Source organism: Pseudorca crassidens, chromosome 20, assembly GCF_039906515.1.
Source record: "Pseudorca crassidens isolate mPseCra1 chromosome 20, mPseCra1.hap1, whole genome shotgun sequence".
Classification (NCBI taxonomy): domain Eukaryota; kingdom Metazoa; phylum Chordata; class Mammalia; order Artiodactyla; family Delphinidae; genus Pseudorca; species Pseudorca crassidens.
Genome location: NC_090315.1, coordinates 29,621,597 through 29,632,032, shown reverse-complemented (window position 1 = coordinate 29,632,032; position 10,436 = coordinate 29,621,597). Strand labels below are relative to the sequence as shown.

The 10,436-nt window shown below is 46.7% G+C and overlaps 1 long non-coding RNA gene across 1 annotated transcript; it reads left to right on the top strand.

Moving 5' to 3' along the window:
- Positions 1–402: 402 nt before the first annotated feature.
- LOC137214730 (uncharacterized) lies at positions 403–6,717 on the top strand. The gene is made up of 3 exons (XR_010939018.1): positions 403–623; positions 3,110–3,196; positions 6,576–6,717. It is a non-coding gene; the product is annotated as an uncharacterized lncRNA (long non-coding RNA).
- The last annotated feature ends 3,719 nt before the right edge of the window (positions 6,718–10,436 follow it).

Here is a 10,436-nt window from a genome sequence, read left to right as displayed (position 1 = left end):
TGTTTCTCTTTTTTCCCCAGAAGCATAATACGTGGTAACCTTAGCACACACAATCTGTTTCCACAGAGGCATACAGACAAGCAGGGCCAATGGTGGATTTTAATATCATGGCAGAGCTTATATTACCTTACTGGAAACAAAATCTTTCCCCCCCCTTCAAATGCAAGTCCCCTGATACCCCCATCGGAGATCATTTGTTATGCAGAGTTTTGTGAGGCAATCAAAATTAATTCACAGTGATCTTTTCACCCAGAACCTCCAGTTTCTAATAATGGTCTTTCTCAACAGGTGTTCATTGTGGTAGTCTGACTTCCAATTGCCAGACTAAAGGCTTTATTCTTTAGTCATTTCTTATTTTAATCTCAAACTTGTAATTTACTAATCTGCGGCAGCTGCTTACCAGGAGGGGCCGTGTACTTCCGAGGAGGCGAGAGCAGAACACCTCTGGACAACCAGGAGGAAGACATTGAAATTCACGGCCTGGAGAGAGGACACAGCTGGACAGACCAGTCCTGATGTCTCCGAAATACCTTCCTCTGAGGCTGGCCTAAAATTGATGATATCGGATGGGTCATATCAGACCCCTTTGTGGAGGCTTCAGAAAACTCCTGGGCTTTGCACAAGTGAGTGAGAAGGGATTTCAACAACAGCAGCAAAAGCACCACCAGAAAAATACCCGGCAGAAGGAAAGGTTTTTTAAAAACTTGCATGTTTTCCACGCAGCCAGTTTAACTAGCCCCTGCTAATGGTCTGTCTTTGTCAACTTTCAAATCTGCGTCCTTTTAAGGTAACTCTAGGGCGAGATGGGAGGAATTAGGTTTTACTGCAGAGATTCTTGGACTTTATGGCTCATCAGAATCGAGCTGGGTGAGTGCGTGTGAGGAAGCCTGAGAACAGACTCGTGATTTCCAGTTTGCTGGAACTGTAGGTGCTGGGGTCTGGCCCTGGAGGTTCTCATATATTAGTTTGGCGTGCGGCCTGAGGATGTGCATTTCAACAAGCATCATAAAGTTCTGTTGCCAGGGGCCTTGGATCCCTTTCATCACGGGTAGTTGTTCCACTTGCCTCAGTAATTCTATCTCTACAATGGGTTCCCCCTCTGCAGTTCCTCAGTCACGTGGTTTTCCCCATGGAATGCAGTGAGGGGCTCTGAGCAGGTACACTTGGGGGGTGGGCCACTGTTCCAGGTGAGGAGAGGTCTTCTTCCTAAGGAGATGACATCTAGAAAGTAGAAAAGATCACGAAGAAGTCACTACCTTTGCCAGGCAATAAATCTTGGCCTCCTGGATATTTTTGTAAATGATGACTGCAGTTTGTTGATTACCTCCGGGCTGATATCTGAGAGGATGTGGCCCAGGAAGAAGTGGGTGCTTTGCACAAAGACCGGAACTAAAGGCAGATCCTCCCTGACGTGGGGGGGACAGTGGCCCACCAAGGGTTAGGAGAACATTCAGAAGCGTCAGTTGCAGCCCTCTGACTTGTCATAGCCTAGAGGTCAGCTTTCTGCAAGGGGTCAGAAAGGAGAGAGGGTGATGCTCAGTTTCTTGTCTGCCCCAAGACTCACAGAAGGAAAAGGTGGATTCCTTTAGTACGTGCTGAAAAGAATAGACACAGACCCAGGCAGCTTCTGAAAGTCGAACTGGATGTCCCGTGAGAGTCCAAAGTGAAGACTGGAGAGTCTCGAACCACTAGAATAGCATGGATTTATCGGAGATCTCACTGCCCTGTTGGCCACTTTTCCTCTGAGGCCAAGCCTCCATGGAATAATGGCTGTTCGGGAGGCAGGATGTGCCTTCGAACCACCATTCAGGAGACAATCCCTCCTTAGCCTTTTAGCTTGGCTGTTCCCTTGTGAAAGTCCTCCCGGATCCGTTCAGCACTTAATTATGGCTGTAAATTCTGTGCAGGGAGCAAAGCCGTGTTGATGTGTACATTACGCGGTGTCTTCTCTGCTACCTTTGTCCCACACGTGGAGCAGCGTAGCCACTCCCAGCACTGGTGGGCATTGATTTTGTAATACACGAGCGACTTTGTTTGTTCTGTTCTCCTGCGCCTCGTTCCTTTTGCAGGGGAGAATGGAAAGGGTTTTTGGGCCCCAAACACTGGAGGACCCCCTCCTGCACCAATAGCCTATGGATGAGAAATCATACTTGCCAGCCTCGTTTCTGTATTGGACACAGCAGCCCCCATATATTTCAAGTGAGAGAAGATGCTTGCCAGCCTCTCTAAGAACATGTGCCTTTTTTCTTGGCTTCTGTGGGGACCCTTCTATGGTGAACATTGCTGAATGGCACCCCAAAGAGGTTTCTAAGTGGGAACTGCCATACCAGGTAGATGAGGCAGCTTACAGGGTTTGGTGACTGACACATCTGGAGAGGTTGGCTGCTATCAGCCTGAAGAAGTATAACTGGGGATGGTATTATGCTCTAATTGCCTACTCAGCATGATGTATTTCTGTGTTTAGAAATACATAAATGTGTACTTTGTTGTATCCCAGCTCCATACATGCAAGGTTTCAGAAAAGATTATCTTCATTGGACAGATGAGGAATCCAAGACCCAGAGAGGGAAGATTCTTGCTCAAGGTCACACAGCAAGTTTGAGGACATATTACTCAGAGGGTAGGAACCATCTTTTGACCTGACATTCAGAGATTTTAATCTACTGAACTATTAAACTCTTATTAGAGAGGTGATCATACTTTTTTTGGACTAATGTTTCCCAAGGGCTTGTATTTATGTTACCATTCATTCAGTTGAGTCATTCAATTTTTCATTCAATCATTCAACAAATATTATTGAGCATCTAGCATGAGCCAGGCACATAGGAGCTGGGGATACAGTAGTTGGTAAAGCAGACGTGGTTTGTGCCCTCATGGAACTTTTGGTTTAATGGAGAAAATAGACATTAAACAAATGATTACACATAACTAAGTAATTGCAGCCATGATAAGTGATCTGAAGGGACAGTTCGTGGTGTATTACAGAGACCTGACCAAGTGTGGGAGTAAGGCTGTGTATATCAGCCAGGTTAGTTTATGTTTTGCTGTGTAACAAATAGCTCCCAAACCTCCGGGGTTAACAGGACGTATTTGTTTCTCCCTCATGCAGATCTGTTCCGCCTGAGAGAGTCTCCATCTCAACCCAGCTTCCACAATCACAGGAGAAAGAAATGCATTTCAGTGTTTCTTCCTGGAGGTACCACAGGTCACTTCTGCTCACATTCTATCAGCCAATTCAAGTCACACAGCCACACCTAACTTGAAGGGGGTAGGGGTACATTCTCAAAGTGCCCAGAGGAGGAGATCTGGAATGCCTACCAGGGAGGGGTAGGGAGAACTTCTCTAGTTTTAGCAGGGATCTGAATTGTGCATAAGAGTCGACCAGGGAAAGGGTGACATCATGGCAGCGTGGGGGAACCGCTAGGAAGTGGCAGCAGCATGTGTGCAGGCCCTGAGGTAGGAAACATCACAGCCAGTTTGAGCAGCAGAAGGAAGGCCAGAGTAGCTAGAACCCAGCGAGCTAGGGGAAAGTGGCTTCCACGCCAATGGGGCCAATGGGGAATTAGATGCCAATGGAAGACTGGTAGTCATACCCCAGGGGAGAAGAGTGGCCAGGCACGGTTCACTTGGGCTTCAGTATGAGAGACAAGTGGGTGGGGAGAGGGGCTTCAAGGAGTGGACACCTGTGCATCACAACACACCTTCCAGGCGGGCAGAATTCCCATGGTATTGGAAGGAAACTGTGGACCAGAGAGATGAGTTGCTTGGCTGGAGGGTTGCAGCTGGTAAGTGTCTCTAGAACCAGGATTCAAAGCCTCTCCTTCAGACTCAGGCAATGCCTGGTCCCCACTGCCCGCAGGGGTCTCCCGCATCTTGCATCTTCCCTCAGCGCCCCGCTGAGCGGTGCTGATGTTTGCAAAGCTCACTTATGTTTTGTTGAATGCAACGTCTGGGCAAAGCAAGCTCTTAGGTTCATATTTCCAATTGCCAAGGAGTTCCTTTGTGTCACACTTCTGAGAAAACTTCCAAAAAATGATATTGTATCAACAAGGGTGAAACATTGGGGACATCAAAGAGAAGCTTTAGAAATGGCTACTGGAAAAAGCAGGGATGCCTTTTCCATGCTGAGCCCCCATCTCTCAATTAGCATACAAAAATATTTTTAAAGGAATAACCTTTGCTAATAAAATGCTATAATCTCAATAAGACATTTCAGCAGGGGAATTATTAGATATTAATTCATGCCTAGTTGCACTGACAGCTCTCGGCCGTCAACGCTAGTCTAATAGCACACTAGGTGAGAATTAATATGCCGTAATTCACACTCTGTCATGCATTATTGCTTAAATAAGATACATGAAGAATAACCTATTCTGGCGAAATAACTGGAATTCTCAGAGTTCTCCTGGACATGTTAGAGTGATGTTAGGATCCAGAATTTTTTTGTATTACTAAATTTGAAATAAATTGCATATAGGTATCCTCATCTGTAATTACTGTGAACATTTTTCTTAAGTACTAACATTAAGTTCAGTCATATTCCATGTTTTAGAATTGAACTTAAGCAAAATCGCATAATTTTCTTGAGACCAAAATAGAAATTTCTTCCCTCCATATATAATTGTATCTGGTGCCGTGGCATCGCATAGCTTATACAGATGACGGTTTAGGAGAGGCGGAATGGCCCGACCCAGGGGGGTACAGAATAGAAACAGGGGGGTCTAAGGGGGCCTAGAGGATATTTTATTTATGTTTATGAAGCGTTTGCGTCTCTCCGGATAATTATAGTTACGAACGCCTGTTTTCTTAGCAAGGGAGTGAAGTAGGAAGTAATCCCCGTCCTCAGAAGCTTAGAGTCTCCTGAAAGGGACAGAATTGATGTAGGTGATAAATTAACCTGTCCTCACAAGGTTATACCAGAGAAAATGCCAAGATATGAAGAGGAAGACCACGAGTGAGTTGAAAGAGCTATGCAGGCAGAGTGGTGGATTCACAGGGTTATGAGATAAATCGTTAATAAATCATTCACGGGGGCTTCCCTGGTGGCGCAGTGGTTGAGAGTCCGCCTGCCGATGCAGGGGACACGGGTTCGTGTCCCGGTCCGGGAAGATCCCACATGCCGCGGAGCGGCTGGTCCCGTGAGCCATGGCCGCTGAGCCTGCGCGTCCGGAGCCTGTGCTCCGCAACGGGAGAGGCCACAACAGTGAGAGGTCCGCGTACCAGAAAAAATCAATCAATCAATCAATCATTCACGGGTCTATTGTTTATTTGTGGAGCACCTTACTCTGTGCCAGCCCCTGGGAGGAACACTGAGCATACAAAGAAGCTGGGCAGTCTGGTGAGAGAATTGGCATAAATAGATAGATAGACGATAGATAGATAGATGATAGATAGATAGATAGATAGCCATGATGACACATGACAAAAGCCAAAACCAGGTTAACACCAGGGCTCAGAAGGAAGCGATGCCTATCTCAGACTGGCAGTGGTAAGACAACCAAGGAAAGCTTCTCGGAAGAGGTGACACCTGAGATGAACCTTAAAAGATGGGGAAGAATTAGCCAGCTAAAATATTGGGGTGGGGAGGGGTAAGGGTGAACATAAAGGAGATGGCAGTAGATGTAAATACAGGAGATGCAAATAGAAGACAGATGGAAGGTCCTGCAGACCATGGTAAGGGGCTTGTATGTTGCCCTGACATGACTGGGTTATTCTTTGAGATCCAGCCATCAGAGTGATCTGTGAGGTCTGTCTCTAGGCAGATGAGTGGGGAAGCAGGGAGACCAGGTAGAAGGCTGTCATTTCAGTCCAGCAGAGGGGATGAAGGCTGGGACCAGAGCAGAGGAAGTGACCATGGAGATCGGGCAGTTAGGAGGCAGAGCAGGAAACATCTAGAGGCTAAAGGGATGAGGATGAGTTTAGTTTGGGACATGATGTTTTTGAGGCCTTGAGCTCGTTAGGGGAAGAGTCTGGGCTGAAGGTCAGGACTTGGGGCTCATCCACATTTGTAAACCTAAAACATCAGAGCTGATAGGGTTATTAGAGATCGTCTTACCCATCCAACTACCCATTTTAAAGATGGGGAAACTGAGTTCTGAAAAGGGAAAGGACCTTGTCAAGATCATAACAGATCTCCGGAATCCTTTTCCAGTTCGATTACTTCCTTTCAATGGGAACTTTTTCATTTTATTTGCCAAATAAGAGAACTGACTCTGAAAGCAGGGAAGAGATACCATAAGTGGAATGATGGCTTAAACAATGTTTCCCAGACTTTAATCATTCTCATAAATTTCACCATGATCAGTTACTATTTTAATTAACTCCATTTTTTTTTTTTTTGCTTAAATACATTTATTTAAAAGAGAAAGCTTGTACCACTTACATATATGGAAGTCGACCTTCCTTTTCCTGTAAAAAGAAGCAAATCTGAAAATTAACTCCCTGAAAATAAAGCAATCAGGCAGTTCTAGCCAGATACTGTTGCCTGCCCTTGTTAAACAGAGACATTGTCCGAGTTTGGAGAAGTGTTAAAGACATATTAGCACCAAATCAAGCTTTTCTGCTTCTCTTTATAGGACGAGACGAGAACTGAAAACGGAAAATTTTTCTCACTACGTGATTCAGGTTATTAAGTAATATGGCCCTGTATCTCCTAAAACGTGCCACGCTTTGGGAAATCCTGAGCTAGAAAAAGATGAAATAAAATGTGTCACTTCCACATGCCCCAAAGATGCATTGTTTTATTGATTTATCAAAGTTAAGGAATGAGGAGGTGCCAGGTTGGCATGTATTTGTTAAATAATTTTATCAAAGAGCTCTTTGTGAGAAGGCTTTTGGTTTGCCATTCGGTCCAACGAGAAGAGGATGATTCCCTGTCTTGCCCCTGTCTCCTGGGATGGTCCTAGGCTCCAGTGAGAATGTCATACACCCAAGAGCTGTGCTTGTGCTTATGAGCTGTCCCTAGAGATGTCCTGATCCTTCCTCCAGGGTACCTCCACCACAGGAAGGAAGCAGGGCACAGCCTTGGGATAACGCCTCCAGGGGAATTAAGTCCATTCCTGCTGTGTGGGGCGTGGCCAGGGCACAGCACACATCTTACTTGGTCTGGGGCAAACCAGGCATCTGTGGGTTCTCAAATGTACTCCTCTGGAAGGGCTCCTGAGCTTCCATTTCCTATGTGTCTTAAGTTAGGGTTCCCCCCAAAGCAGAGCCTAAGAAAAGGACTTGGGTGAAGGTAACTTGAGATATGGTCCCAGGAGACAAGTTGAAGGAGAGTAAGAGAGGAAAGAAAAGAAAACCAAAAAAAGTTGTTGAGCTCGTTGCTGCTGAGGGCGGAGTGGCCCCATCGCACTGGGACCGTCTGGGGACCACGCAGGACACAGCTCAGTGTTGTCCTACCTGGGGAATGAGGCTGGGTCATCTACCGTCTCCCATCCCATTGGTGGAGGGTCACCCCTGGGTGTGAGGACAACAGGTTGAACTCCGGGACCACACCTGCACCAGGGCTGAGCAGAGCTGCTCACACTTCCCGGGACACTGAGACAGGAAAGTGGACAGATGGCCCAGGCACACAGGCACTGGGGGTAGAACTGTCTACCACTTCTGTACTGAAATCAGTGGGGCTGCAGGGATGTGGCTTAGACCATAGAAAGCCAAGGTCTTACCAGATCCTCTCCAACTCTGAGAAACGGGGGTCGCGTAGAAGCCAAAGGTAGGTTACACCCCAAGGAGGGAGGTTCTGTACCTTCCCCCAGCTGGTGGGGATGGAAGGTGGTGGATGAAGAAGGTGGAGTATTGCCCTGAATCCCTCTCTCCTCTCTCCACCCGCCCACCAAACCCTCCTCAAAGCAGCGGCATCACCCTTGTGATTTCCTCCTGGGGAACGTTCCAGGAGGAGAAACCCAGCTTTGGCTTCCTTGAGCTCCACTGCCTGTGTCAAGTTAACATTGATTTCTTGTTTCCTTTGCCATATAGCTGGCTGTAGGGCAGGGCCACCGGCTTGTAGGGCTCAGTGGCCCCTTCACAGGTGTGATTTTCCATTCGAGCAAGTTTGTTCTGGTGGGAGATGGGAGGGAGGAGGGGGAATTGCTGGGCGTCACCCCCACTGCCTGTGACCTTGACCCTCCCCTAGACCTGGTGAGCTCCCCATCTTGCTTAAATCGAGGCCCAGGTGGAAATTTGGGGGGCGGGCGATGGTGAAGGGTGGAGAGGGATGGACGTTTGCAAATCTCCCCACCCCCTCCCTCCCCTCCCCTCCCAAGCTTGTCTGAAAGGGATGCAGAAATGTCAATTGTCTCCTAGCTCTGTTACTCTGCTAACCCAATCAATCCATATGAAAAGAGCAGATTAAATTGACTGATCCTCATATATTTAATGACTGCTACTATTTGACCAGGATGCGTTTCTCAGGAAGCGCCTGTCACAAGCTATCGACAGTCTTTTAATCCCGCGTTACCGAATGTGGGGCTTTCTTGCTCCCCAAGATGGCAGGTCTCGGATGACTCCTGAGCTTGCACAGCGAGCAACGAGATATCAGATAGTTCTTCTTCACTAGTGGATGATTGGGTTTAACTCCTGGTTTATGGATTTTTCAGCAGATGCAGCTTCTCACACATTCCGTGCCTCTCAATTACTACCATTGTAATTTTCCAGGGAGGTCTCTGCTAATCAAAAGGGGGTGCCACGAAACTCTTAGACAAAAAATAATTCTCTAGTGAAATGTGTCACTACTTGCAATGATATTATGTGTGCAATGATGATATTAGCCCCCATTTTCCAAGTCTGTGTTTTACACATTTTATTTTATTTTCTAGCCACAGAAATGCCCAAAGGTTGATATTTTTATTTCTCTATTTTGTGATGAGGATACAAAGGTACAGAGAGGTTCAGGAACTTGTCTGAGGTCACCCAGCAAGCCCATGGCAGATCTAGGATGCCAAACCATGCTGTCAGACTTCACTACATGATGATAATAAAACTCATGCGTGCTGCTGAGTACTGTGTGTGATGCCTACATGCCCTGTGATAATATTTGATTAAGATGCCAGGCTTAAAAATATGGTCTCCCTTATCCCTAAACCTTCACTGTCTCTTTGCAGCCTTGAGAATGTAGACTCTCTGAGACAGCCTGATTCCAGATGAATGCCTCAGCTAGCAATATTGTAGGAACACCTCTCCCACCATGCGTATTTCCCCCTTCTCTCTCTGTCTGACTCTCTCTGTCTCTGTCTCTTTCATTGTCTCTGTCTTTCTCTGTCTTTGTCTCTCTCTTAACGGCTGAAAGTCTGCAACTTACCATTGAACACACATTCTAACTATCTATGTTTTAAAGACCTGCTTTATATATTCACTCAACAATTATTCGCCAAGCATCTACTACATGCCAATCACTTCTAGGAAAAAGAAAGACCTGGTTCCTGCTCTCAGGAAACTCACACTCTGGTTTCTGCAAATGCAAGAAGACAATTACAATAGAGTGTAAATCTTGTGACAGATGCCTGGGGCGCTGTGGGGACACAGGCAGCACTGTCACCCAGACCACGTGGGGAAGGCTTCATGGAGGAAGTGGTGTTTGCACCAAGCCTTGAAGAGCACGTGGCGGTAACTAGCTGGAGTGCTTGCATTCGAGGACGGCCTGTTCCTTGAAAAGCATGGCTCGTTGTTACCTCTGGTAGTTTAGATTGGTTGGCACATGGTGGTGAGACATGGTGGGAGGGCGATGAAGATGGAGAGGCAGCGGCACTAGGAAATGAGACCACAAGGTTAAACAAGTTCAACTTCCATCCGGAAGGCACGGAGACTCCGTGGAAGAATTTTCAGCACTGCAGTCACAGGAAGCTGATAACCTATAGCTGAGAGTATGACCTTGGGCAATAAGGATGGTTCAAAACTCAACTGTCTGACTTAAGAGCTGTGTGACCTTGAGCTAACATGTGTCTTACCTCCAAGTCCTAGTCAAGTAATACCCACCTCAGAGGGTAGCTGCAAGAGCTACAGGAGAGAGGGGAGATGAAGGGCTTACTACCAGAGCCAGGCACATAGTAAGTGCTAAATACACAAGCTGTTTTTATGATCATATCTGCATTTTAGAAACCTCCTTCAGGAAGGAGCATATATGAAGAAATTCAGGCTGGATGTGTGGGCATACATTAGGACACTGATAGTGTAATCGGGCAAGAAGTGACAGGAGTCTGAGTGACCACTGCAGCAGAGGGTGGAGATATTAAGGAGGTCACATGGGCAGCGGGCTCTTAGAAGTGGATGAAGGATCTAGAGGAACCTAGGATGCCTTCCCGATTTCTGGTTGGGTGAATGAGTAGATAGTGGCATCATTCCTTGGGACAATTATTTTAGGAAAAGCCAGAGGCTTGGGAGGGAATGGAGAGTTCAGATTGGGAGGTGTTGGATTTAAGGTGCCTATGGTCTCATCAGTGATG